This window comes from Boleophthalmus pectinirostris, unplaced genomic scaffold (assembly GCF_026225935.1).
Source record: "Boleophthalmus pectinirostris isolate CB_2022bp ecotype Guang Dong unplaced genomic scaffold, ASM2622593v1 HiC_scaffold_16, whole genome shotgun sequence".
NCBI classification, from domain to species: domain Eukaryota; kingdom Metazoa; phylum Chordata; class Actinopteri; order Gobiiformes; family Gobiidae; genus Boleophthalmus; species Boleophthalmus pectinirostris.
In genome coordinates, this window is record NW_026571095.1 from 29,850,080 (window position 1) to 29,862,124 (window position 12,045).

General features: G+C 37.8%; 1 protein-coding gene across 2 annotated transcripts in view; it reads left to right on the top strand.

Annotated features, from left to right (window-relative positions):
• The window catches only part of LOC110155706 (xenotropic and polytropic retrovirus receptor 1 homolog), a 76,106-nt gene that overhangs the window by 23,656 nt on the left and 40,405 nt on the right, over positions 1 to 12,045 (top strand). The gene's annotated exons all lie outside the window — the stretch shown is intronic.

The window sequence follows — 12,045 nt, forward strand, 5'->3', positions numbered from 1 at the left end:
ACATAGCCTGCATTTTTGAAACATGAATAAATAACGTCATTGACAAAACTACTGAGCGAATTAAGAGTTAAATCTGTGTTTTTATAGATTAATACAAGTTTTTACTACTGCTTTTCTGTATATTTGTAATTGCGTAAACTCCCAAGATCTTGTCCTCTTGTAAGTAACCTCTAATTAAAAAAAAAAAAAAAGACCAACACTTAATTCTTTTAGAGATTAAAATAATTAAGTTGTGGTATTTTTTTGTTGTTGTTAGTGCAGTGTGTTGCTCTCTTTTAGCAGACTGATCGATGCACATGTTTTCCTTTAGTCAGACTAGAATTTCTTTAGTTTACGGCCCTTTTTTCAAGTCTTCTCTGAGACTTACCTTGATTTATTGATACTGACTTGTCTACTAAACCAAATTTAACCTTTAGACCGTTCCTCCAGATGTTTTCTTGTGAGGACAGGGCTGTGTGGACTTTGTGGTGTCCTCTGTCTGTATCTTTGTGTGAATTGAGTGAAAAGCTTATCCTCCTCATTGATCACAGTGGACAGAGACGGGTTTTAGGACAGTGTGTTCTGTCTGCGCTCTGGAGACTAAGCTCACCACGGAGGGACGACCAAATGAAACACTTTGAACACAATGAACATTTGGCTGTAATGCCGTCAGAACATTGAAACCTTCTACGACAAAATCAGCTTGTAAATAGTCTTACCACATCCAAATAAAGGTCCAACCTGGATATCTGCTTAATCAATATCATGGAGTCAATACCTGATCGAGCTAATTCTTTCGCTGACGATATTGGATTCCAGTATCAGTTTTAGTGCATAATCGACAAGATAAAATGAAAACTGCAAAAAAATAGCATATTTCCCGCACTATATGGTGCTCTGAATTATAAGGCGCACTGTCACTGAATGGTCTATTTTCGAACTTTTTTCACAAATAAACCGCACCGGACTTAGATAGATGTGTCAGTGGGACTTTGTTTGGCGCGTTCACAGTGACTCTCGGATTTGTTCAATTGTGGCGCGTAGGGAGGGTGCTGTCTGGGACCGCTGGATTGTTCTAGAAGTGGCACATTGCACTCGCTTTTTTGGTTCGTTCCTCCGTTCCGTTCCTCGTCCGCGTGGAGTGATGAGTGTGGCTGCGGGAGTTTTTCGCCGTGCTGGGACATCCGAGTGGATTCGTGTATAGGGCGCTCTGGATTACGGGGCGCGCGGTCATTTTTGATGGGGTTGGAGGCTTAAGAGTGCGGCCTATGGTGCGGAAAATACGGTACTTGCTTTGACAGAGGGATATAAGGAAAATATATATATAGTGTAACTGTCACAATCAAAACTTAGACTTTAACAATCAAATAACTCACTAAAAAGCTGTAGATATCTGTAAAAAAACAAAAAACATTTACAATATTTTCTTATTTTGATATCAGTATTTTTGTGATCTGTAGTGCTGCCCTCAAAAGCAATCCTCTGTATCCATGTAGTTGCTTCAGATTCGGTCCCGTGCTGACTGTCTCACTCTTCAACACTGCTGGATTAGTTTGATTGGCCTGGTGACTCTTAAACACTGCTGGATTAGTGTGATTGGCCTGCTCGCATATTCATGTGAGATGTGCTCATCAGGAGGAGCAGGCGTCTGTAAACAGCCAGGCGTCTAATGAGAATGACTCAGGCTGCACAGTTACACAAATGTCTCAACAAATTCAAAATCTGCCAAAGCGTTTAAACATGTTCGGATTAGGTTCCCTCATGTCATGAGCTCAGAACACTCCACAAAATATGATCTAGTGATAATTCATGGAGCTCCTCTCTGTTTTTAAAGTTCTGAAACCATCACCTGAAGTATTTTGAGTTCAGCGTTCAAATGATCACCTTAGGGAACAAACTTTGAAGCTTGCAGATATTTATAGATATATAGATTTATAGGTTAGTTAACAAACTTTTTTCTAAACAAACAGTAAAGGTGCACTATGTTAGCCCAGCTGGCACCACCTACTTCCTCATTTCTCTCCAGCGACTGTCAGGAATCAGAATACACTAGACGGTTCACAAAAATTCTGGAAGTGCGAGTTCAGGCACCAGCCAATCAGCGAAGAGCCATATACTCTGTGTTGGCAACGATTCACAAGATCGAGGATTTAACGCCGGAACAAAGAGAATGTTTAGTGAATTTTATCAAGGGGAAAGACGTTATTGCCCTTATTCCTACGGGATCTGGGAGAAGCTTATTATACCAGTTAGCTCCATTAGCGGCACATTACATACGTCACGACCAAATTGCAGCTTGGTTAAATTAAAAAAAGTACCTGCCTACTGTTGAGTGAACAAATTCTAATGCTGCAAGGTCAGCCGGTTTCTATGAAGTGAAACCATCTGATGAATCAGGCTAGCACTATGTAACTTATTAACATAAATTGCTTTTATTCATCACTTTTGTTTTTAGTGTTAAAAAAAACTACCTAAAATTAACTGTGGAACTTCCCAGGCAGAGCTTGTATCCATTAAAGGACCTGTCTGTAAGATCCATCCAACCATCCATACATCCATTTTCTTCCACTTATCCAAGGTCGGGTCGCGGGGGCAACAGTCTGAGGAGGGCCTCCCAGACTTCCCTCTCCACACACACTTCCTCCAGCTCTTCCAGGGGGATTCCGAGACGTTCCCATGCCAGCCGAGAGACATAGTCCCTCCAGCGTGTCCTGGGTCTTCCCCGGGGCCTCCTCCCAGTGGGACATGCCCAGAACACCTCCCGAGGGAGGCGTCCAGGAGGCATCCGAAACAGATGCCCGAGCCACCTCAACTGGCTCCTCTCAACTGTAAGATATTAATTTTAAATGTCATAAACTTAACCCAACTGTGTCAAAATGTTCTAATCAAAAATAGCTTTTACTGATAACAACTGTAAAGCTGATGTGTTTTTAATCATCAGAAAACAGAATGAGCCTCATATGAGTCATAAGCGTTGCCAGTTTCAAAGCTGAAATCGTGTTGGTTTAAACTTAAAATGGCTACCACTTAAACCCTAGAACCTGCCGCCAATCATGAGTCAGTGCTAGTGCAGCCTCTTCAACTCAGTGAGTGAATGTTGGAGGTTCTGAGCTTTCACATAAAAGATCCATGAACTGAGAATGAGACAAAGTGGATGTGTCCTCTATTTGCTCGTTAAGGCCCTGGTAGGTTCAGTTGTGATTGTTGTACCTTTATTAAAACAGTACGGCCCCGTCAACACTAGTACATATTCGAATCATTTTCATTGCGGATGCAGTGTTCATCCACACTAATCCGATTGAAAACGGTTCCAGAGGCGGAACGATCTGATGCGTCAGCTCCCACGAATTCATCTGAGTACAGATCTGATCCGGCACCATGTGGATGCCTGAAAACGCTGATACGCTGATGTAGGTCTATACGCCGTGAAGTAATTCACTGCCAAAACACTAAGAGGCTAGAATATATGTCCATTCATAAATACAGTCTATGTGTATGACCTGCAGACGAATAATCTCTGAAAAGTTTCACGTGAACCATCTCCAACGTGATAGAAGCACAGAACAGATTCACCATCAGCAGAACACCCCTCTGTCACAAAAAGAACACATATAATCCACTGAGTCGTGTCCTTTAGGTCGACAGAAGCTGAACCGCATCAGCGCACAATATGAAACTGTTTTTTGAGCGCTCAGTTTATGCAAATCAGCCTTGTAGTTTTAAGTTTTGTTTCTGTAAAATGTAAAAAAAATTACGGACACAGAAACGACGTGTGTGGACGCAGATTGTTTCCGATGCGGTGATATATGGATTCGTTTCAGTGTAAACAGGGTCTGCAAACATTCCTTTAACATGTTCTTGGTGTGTCAAACATTAGGCTGATTTGTTCTCATTGTGGTAAAAACATTATTTAAAGTCTGTGTCCATCCTTGCAGCAAATAACAAGGACTATATTTCCTGTATTTGATGCCGCAGTAGGAAAAACAACCAGTGGGGTTTCTGAGGATCCCTAATCTAGTAGAGACGCCTCTATTCACCCGGACAGTTTGGTGTGGAGAAAAGCAGATGGTCGCCCCAAAGGAGAGAGGGTCAGGGATGAGACACAGCAAACCACCAAGATGGGGACGCAAGAGAATTAATGAACCTCACAAATGTAATCCCTGAGCTTTTAATGAGTTTTGATCTGTTTATTAGCCTTATGGTCATAGCAGTATTAAATTTCGTAAAAAACATTGCAGTTTTATTACGGTGACTCTCAGCAATCTTTATTCAATTTCTTCTCAGTGTGTGGCTTTGTGCTAGATTTGTATTGGATCAGCCAAAATGTTATTGAATCAAATGTTCTGTTTCAGTGAGAGATTTAGTGAAACTGATGTTGCTTCTCTAACATTTTCAGTTATATTACGACATAAATCATTACAGTTCATGTGCACGTGACAGATTTTCATGCTTTTCTAATTATTAACCTGGTGGAATAGTCCCTGTGGTTAATATTTATCATAGTTTTACATTAGTTAAATGATAGTTTGTGAAGAAAAGCTGAAAAGGAGTAGCTGTGTGTTCTAGGGCTGGGCAAAAACAAAACAAAATTTAATCAATAAATAAAATTCATTTGATATGTTTGGAATTTTTTTTATTATTTTTAATTAAAGGGAAAAAAATATCAACAATTTTCTCACCCAGCCCTAGTGAGTTTGTTAATGTTTAATCATTTTTATTAAGCTAGTCTAATCATAACTACTGTGTAAGTTGAACACATTTTGGTTGCTATACAGTTATGGATTTACCTCTGTCGTATCTGATGCCAGTGTCCAACAAGGAAGTAAGATTATAAACTTCATCAAACTGAAAAAAACTATTCAATATTTTTAGTAACCCATTAATATAATTACGTTAACAATGTTTTAGCAAAATGAGTAATCTAATGACTCATAAGCTCTTTAATTCTACACATTCTGACATTCCCACTGTCATTATTGGGGGTGTAATGGTACATGTATTTCTGTCGAATCGTTTCGGTACGGGACGTTCGGTGCATGAGTGAGTTTGTGCAGTTGTGTGTGTTTACATTCAGCCACTACATGTGCAGCTACACGGAAGGCTCGGCTCTTTAATATTCAAGAGGGAACTCGTCTGTGATTGAGGTGGCCCCCCGACTTGACTATGTTGAACCACACAAATCCTCACAAAACTACGGTCGTCATGCTGTGGTCCTCGCTTTCGCTGGCACAGAATCTCCACCCTATACCTGTGACCTCTGTTTCTTTTGGAAGTGTATTTTCAAGCGCTGGGGACTTCGTAACTGCAGCAGATCTGCTCTTACTGCAGACAATGTGGACAAGTTGTTTTTTCTGGCCAGAAATATGAAGACTGAGTAAAACTTCATCCTGGAACTGTTAGTGCTGCGCTTTACTTTTTGAGAAGCTTTTACTGTTTACTTTTACAAGGAATTTATATATATTTTTTATAATATTTCATACATTTGTTGCTTATTTGAGAATATTTTATTTAACGTATTAGTATTACCAAGCAGCACTTTGCATTTATTTTATTTTCCCGTTTGTACAACAAGCATTTTGTTCCCATACTATAGCGAAAATTAACCGAACTGTTACCTCATAACTGAGGTACGTACCGAACTGTGATTTTTGTGTACCGTTACATCCCAAGTCATTACTGTCTATACCTGGAACATATCAATGCTTTATAGTTACAACATGCACCACATTTGATTATTATGACAGAAGCCAAACAGACAGAACCAGCTTTCCTCCTCGTCCAATTGAGGGCCACATTACAGTGTTGGTACAAGTTGTTGGCTCCACCACATCTGCGAAGAGGCTGTGTTTTGGAAACTCCACTCCGGCACATGCTGACTCCGCCATGGGCCCAGGAGGATTGTGGGAAAGTGTGAAGCTAACACTGGACTCCCGACTTCACTAGCTCCATGTGTGCTGTTACTGCAGCTCACGACATACTTTACTTAATGTCAGTTTAATGAAGATGTGTGTGTGTCCTGTTGAGCGCTGCATTGTCAGTACAAAACAAAGCAGAATAAGAAAAATAAATAAATATATGGGCTGAAACTGACTGAAAATCTCTCTTCTGAGCTTTAAGTCATGTTGTAATGTTGTTATCTCATCAAAAACATTCTTGGAGTTGTTTGTTTCATTCACACATGTTTGAAAAGTTTTGTATAAGCGTGAATCCTTAAAACATTAAGCAAAGGAACTTGTAATTCGATATATTGTGATGGTCCACGATATTATTGGGAGAACTTCAACGATACGATATCACGATATTTCGGCTATCGTTACATCCCTAAAAGAAAGCCTAAATGTCACTACAAAGTTTTTAGAAGACACTTTCTTTACACACATACAACTTAACAGATCAGAATGACGAAAAGACAGTTCTCTCTGTTTACTGTGTGTGCTGCCATTTTTGCTGTGACGTAAATCCAACCAACTCGGTCTGCACCAAACCTGAGTTTGTGTTTCGGAACCCCAATTTAATTAGCCGTTCCATTGCACTTTCTCGAGGTGGAGGTCGATTTTCCTCAAGTCCCGGGCACAATAGAATGCAGCATTATACTTCTGATGATGTGTGCCAGCATAGCAAGGACTGAGCTGGCAGTGTGGGGCAAAAATGCCATCAGAACTTATAATTTAGATGCTCTATAATGTATCCCTGTCAAACTCCAAAACATTCTCAGACACATTTGTAACTTTTTTTTGTTCTGAATCATGACTAGATTACACGCTTTTGCTTCTGTATACATTTTATCATCATAGTGCTACTCAATCACGCGTGGTCTGTGTGCGTCATCTCCTCTCCTTGCATTTGTTTCCCACAGTCTTTTTTTCCTCAGAAGTATCTCCCTGGTGTCAGAGCAGTGTCTCGTTCCTCTGTTTATTTTTCTTTCAGTTGAGACAGAAAACATCCAGCCTGAGGAGTCTTTTCCGAATGTTTGATAATTCCTCCACTTTTAAGCGTGTACAATTTAAGTGTATTGAACTGATTTTTCAATTTTTTTCTTAAAGTGCATGCTAAAGGTGCACTGTGTAACTTTATGGTTGGCTCTACTTTACGTTTATTCAATTACAGGTGGTTTTACAGCTCAAAAATGCATTCTGACTGTGAGCAGGGTCGCCTCTCCACAGATCTGACCTGCAACTTGGGTCAGTTTGGTCTCCATGAAGATAGAAAGGTTTAATTAAAAGGCATTTGATGGACAAAAAGTTACACAAAGCGCCTTTATGTGACTGTTATCTGTTACTGTGCTTGTAATTTTCACTCTAATTTTCACATTTTTCGTTATTAGAAAAGGTGTAGAGAGGCATTCTAGTGGGAAAAAATCATGATGGTTGAGGAGATGCATAACACAGAGACTTAACCTTTACATTTAGATAATATTACAATTTTGATGTCATTCCCTCAAGCTGAAGATTGGATTTGAATGTATTTATTTGATCAGGGATAATGCACAAAAGACTTACATGCATGCAAACATACAGATCTATATCAATCATACTTTCACTAAACTTATCACTGCGTGCACGTTTGTTGGAAAATCATTTATAGCTGTAATAAAATCCAAATCTTGTATTTTTCTTTTCTACTGTTTCTTTGCGAAAAACAAATAAATTCTACTTTCAGAAGAGGGTGGACTATGTAATGCATTATTCAGTGTTCAACTAGACAGGTGAAAATTAGGGATGCACTGATAGTGTACTGAAAAATTTGCTGGATCTGGTATCGGTTCAGTTGATATCCTGGTTGGGTTTTTCTTGAATTTCTTTACAGGCTGATTTTGGCTTGGAACATTTCATATAGATTGAACTGTTATTTATACCAAGCAGTTTACAGTTATTTGAAGGATAAATAAGTTACACAGGGTTCCCAAGACCATGGAAATCTTGGAAAAGTCATGGAAATTGAAAATGTCATTTTACAGGCCTGGAAAAGTCATGGGATTGTAGTATCTCTTTCACGCAACTACAGCGTTCTGTTAAGTTATCATTCGGCTATTATCATTATTTCCGAATGTATGCACCTTTTATTTAAAAGAAACGACAATAAATGCACTGACAGTATTTTGAATGTTAAAAAACTATAAAACCAAACCATAAGGTGAGTGAAAAGAGTTAACATTTCTTATTTAGCTCTAAAAGTATGATCAATTCTACACATATAGGTGCCATAAAATCATGGAAAATTAACTTTAGGTCATGAAAAAGTCATGGAAAAGTTTTGAAATTTTGTCAGTGAATGAAAAATAGTGGGAACCCTGGTTACATAATACTCAGGATCTCATATGTAAAAAGTTAACTGTGTTTTTTGAGGAAAATGCCATTTTCTGTCCCTTTACTAGTATCGTTTAATGTCGAGTATCTGCAGATATTTAATGTCAATGTACCAATATCGTTATCGGAACTGAAAAAGCTGAGTCGATGCATCCCTAGTGAGTGGCCTAGTTGATTTGATTCTAGTGGCCAATGCATGGATTTGGCCGTAGCAGTGGTAGTTGTTGACTCTGAGAGCGAGTGAGAGATCTGACCTCATAGTGGCCCTTTCACAGTGGGCCTGTTGTGTCCTCAACGAGAGCCCCGGACACTGAAAGAACTCCACTGTCCACTGTACGACACAAATGACTTTACAATGGTCTTCTACTCACTGCAGCGCCAATCAACTCAGACAATGGTAAAGTGACTGTGAATATGGTGACAGCTTTTAGACCAACGTTATATAGCCTCCCTAAATAATAAAGAAACGTAAATTCATGAATGCAAACTAAACTAAACTAATATCTGCAGCGAAAATTGACATTGTTAAAAGCATGTTACATTTATCGAAGGTGCTGACCTTAAAGAGCCCATATTACTCAAATTTCTGGTCTTTTCAAAAACATTTCTGGAGTTGTGTTTTGTTTCATTCACACACGTTTAACCCTGCACCCTCTCAGTTCAATTCAAGTTTATTTATATAGCACATTTAAAACAACTTCAGATGACCAAAGTGCTTCGAATAAAAGTCAACCAAAACAAACTCTCCAGTCCACCACTGTGTTTTCTTCTTACAACTTCACTGGAATTATTCTGGATAATTTCAACCCTGGAATTGTCACTATCTACTGAACAAAAAGTAAAAGCTAGCTGTTATACTTTGAAAACTACCACTTCATGATATCACAAGGTAGAACGATGCATTTTGAGCTTTGGAGATGTTGACAGTCTAATAATAAATGTGTAAATGAAATGAAACACAATCCCAGGTATGTTTTTGATGCAGTAACAACATTATAAATTAATGACTTAGCACTCAAAAAGTAAATTTTGCGTAATATCAGACCTCTAAATTAAAAACAGCTGTGTAAATATTAAGGATGTAATAATAACCAAAATATCACGATATCGTATCGTCAAAAATCTCTCAATAATATTGTGGACCATCACAATATATTGAATCACAAGTTTCAGTTTCTTTGATTAAATTCATTGTTATGGTGCAGCAATATTTAAAAAACAGAGGGAACTACATCGACCATGATCCTTTGCTCTGTTTTGATGCAAACTACATGAAGAAATACCAGTTCTAAGCATTTTAAATCTTGTCAAGGCATTTTAAGAGGAAAAAGTAGCATATTCACAATTTTTTTTAGCCTCCAAAAAGTACTGTAATAAATACCGTACAGTGAGAAGTATATCGTGAAAATATTTTACCGTGAGATTTGGATATAGTTACATTCCTATTAAATATGTTTAAATAAATTGCCAACAGTTCAAATGTTTTTTTCACACTTTTCAAAGACAGTACATGGGTATTGCTTAGTTTTATGGCCAAATTCATGTTTTCAAGGCCCTGTAGCCATTTTTGACAACAAATATGGAACATGGTTTGTTTTAGTTTAAGCTGTGAGCTTTGCCCAAACTTTACTCCGTGTAATTCTGCTCCATGAGAGAGACACAACTACTGATTTTGACTCCAGCCCTCCAAGCTCCTTTGACCGGCCCTCCAGCCCCCCTGCCCCCCACCTCTTGAACTGGCCCTATGAGGCAATCCTCAAAAGTTGTCATGGCCTATTTTTTAAAATTACTTTTTGGCAAATAATAACATGTTTGCATCTTGTATTTTGTTGATTTTTTTCAATTAAAACACAATATTTATATGAAGTATTTATATTTATATTTGAATAATTATATGATGTCCTTTTGCCGCCGAATTTTCGTCACCTGACAAGCTCGAGATCAAACAGTGAGAGTCAACGCACGTGCAGAGTTCTGTAGTGCAGTTAAGGACAGCAAAATGGCGAGTGTTAAAGTAGAAGAAAAGTTGACAGAGATTGCAGAATTTTCAAAGAACAATGGACGACTGATTACTATTTGTTTAGTGTAAGGACCGTGAAGTTTGTCTGATATGTAAAGAAAGTGTGGCTGTTTTCAAAGAATATAATCTGCATCATCAGGGTCATTCAATTCTGTTACATGGCCGAACTGACCACGTTTAAATTATTTAAACGTGCATGGATGACATATAAAACTTGGTATAAAGCTCCATGCCCCCTCTTTAATGATTCTAATATAATATGACAAATAAACTAACATTCTGTCACTTATTTTTATTCACAAACAAATAAAATTAAAATCAAATCAATCAAATAAAAATCAGGCACTTTAAATAAAACGTACTGAAATTAACTGGTCCTAACACTGATCCTTGTGGAAAGCCATTGTTTTTACATGTTCTCAACAAATTGAAAGGTATGCAGCTGTGTAATAAGTTTAACAAGCTACTTTTGTCAGTTGTCATTTTAGTCTTTCCTTGGGGTGGAGCTTCACAAACTCATTGACCTCTCTGCCTGGGAGTTTACCACTAAGCTTTTTAAACTATGTCTGACACGGCAGCTTTTGTGGTATTCTCCAAATACATGATTTTAATGAAGTGATGATGTCCCTAAAACGTCTGGATCATTTCTTGTCTTGGCATGTCTTGTTTTTCCTCCCCCTTTGTCGCATACCCATGATTGTTTATGTCTGTTCTAGAAATTCTCAAGTACGTGCTAAAATCTGGCACAGCCGCAGAGAGCAAGGTGTCCTAAAAACAGCTCTGTGTTTCTGCCTTGAATCGCAAATCGTAATCTTTTCAGCATGGAGTAATGTGTTCCTATATAATATGCAGTCAAACAAGAGTTGTCAGTACAGTCGGGGTGTGTAACCTCAAAGAAAGCTGTGGCAGAAGTATGTCAAAGTATGTACTATGTGAAATGGAAAATCTTAACACAGCTTATGGACAGTTATAGCATATGAAATATGTATTATTAATTCCTTCATACAATTATTTTATGAATTATTTACAACCAGCTAAAATGTGGTCATGATAGAAGAAAATTGATGTTGTCACGATACTAAAATTTCAAGATTAGTTTTTGTGGACTTGACACCACAATGATAAAAACGCTTTTTATTTAGACAGTAGAATGTGATTTTGAACATAAATGGTAGGGATGTAACAATAACCAAAATATCGTGATATCGTATTGTCAAAGTTCTCACAATAATATCGTGGACCTTCATAATATATATCGAATCACAAGTCTCTTTGCTTAAATTAAGAGTTATGGTGCAACAATAGCTAAAAAAAAGGCACAGAGAACTACATAGACCATGATCCTTTGCTCCATTTCAGTGCAGACTACAATTAGAAATAACAGTTCTAAACACTTTTAAGTCTTAGTTCTTTGGATTAAGTCTTGTCTTGTCTTTAAGAGGAAAAAGTAGCAACAGTTTTGATAGGCTCTACAAAATATCACAATAAATATTGTACTGTGAGATGTATATATCATGAAAATATCATACAGAGACACTGGATATTGTTACACCCCTATAAAATGGTAGTACTTTTAGTAGTACTTAGGGATGTAACAATAACCAGAATATCGTGATATCGTAAAAGTCTCACAATAATATCGTGGGCTGTCACAATATATCGAATCACAAGTTTCTTTGTTTAAATGCATGGTTTTATAGTAGCAACAGGTTATGAACTTAGAGAACTACATATCCCATG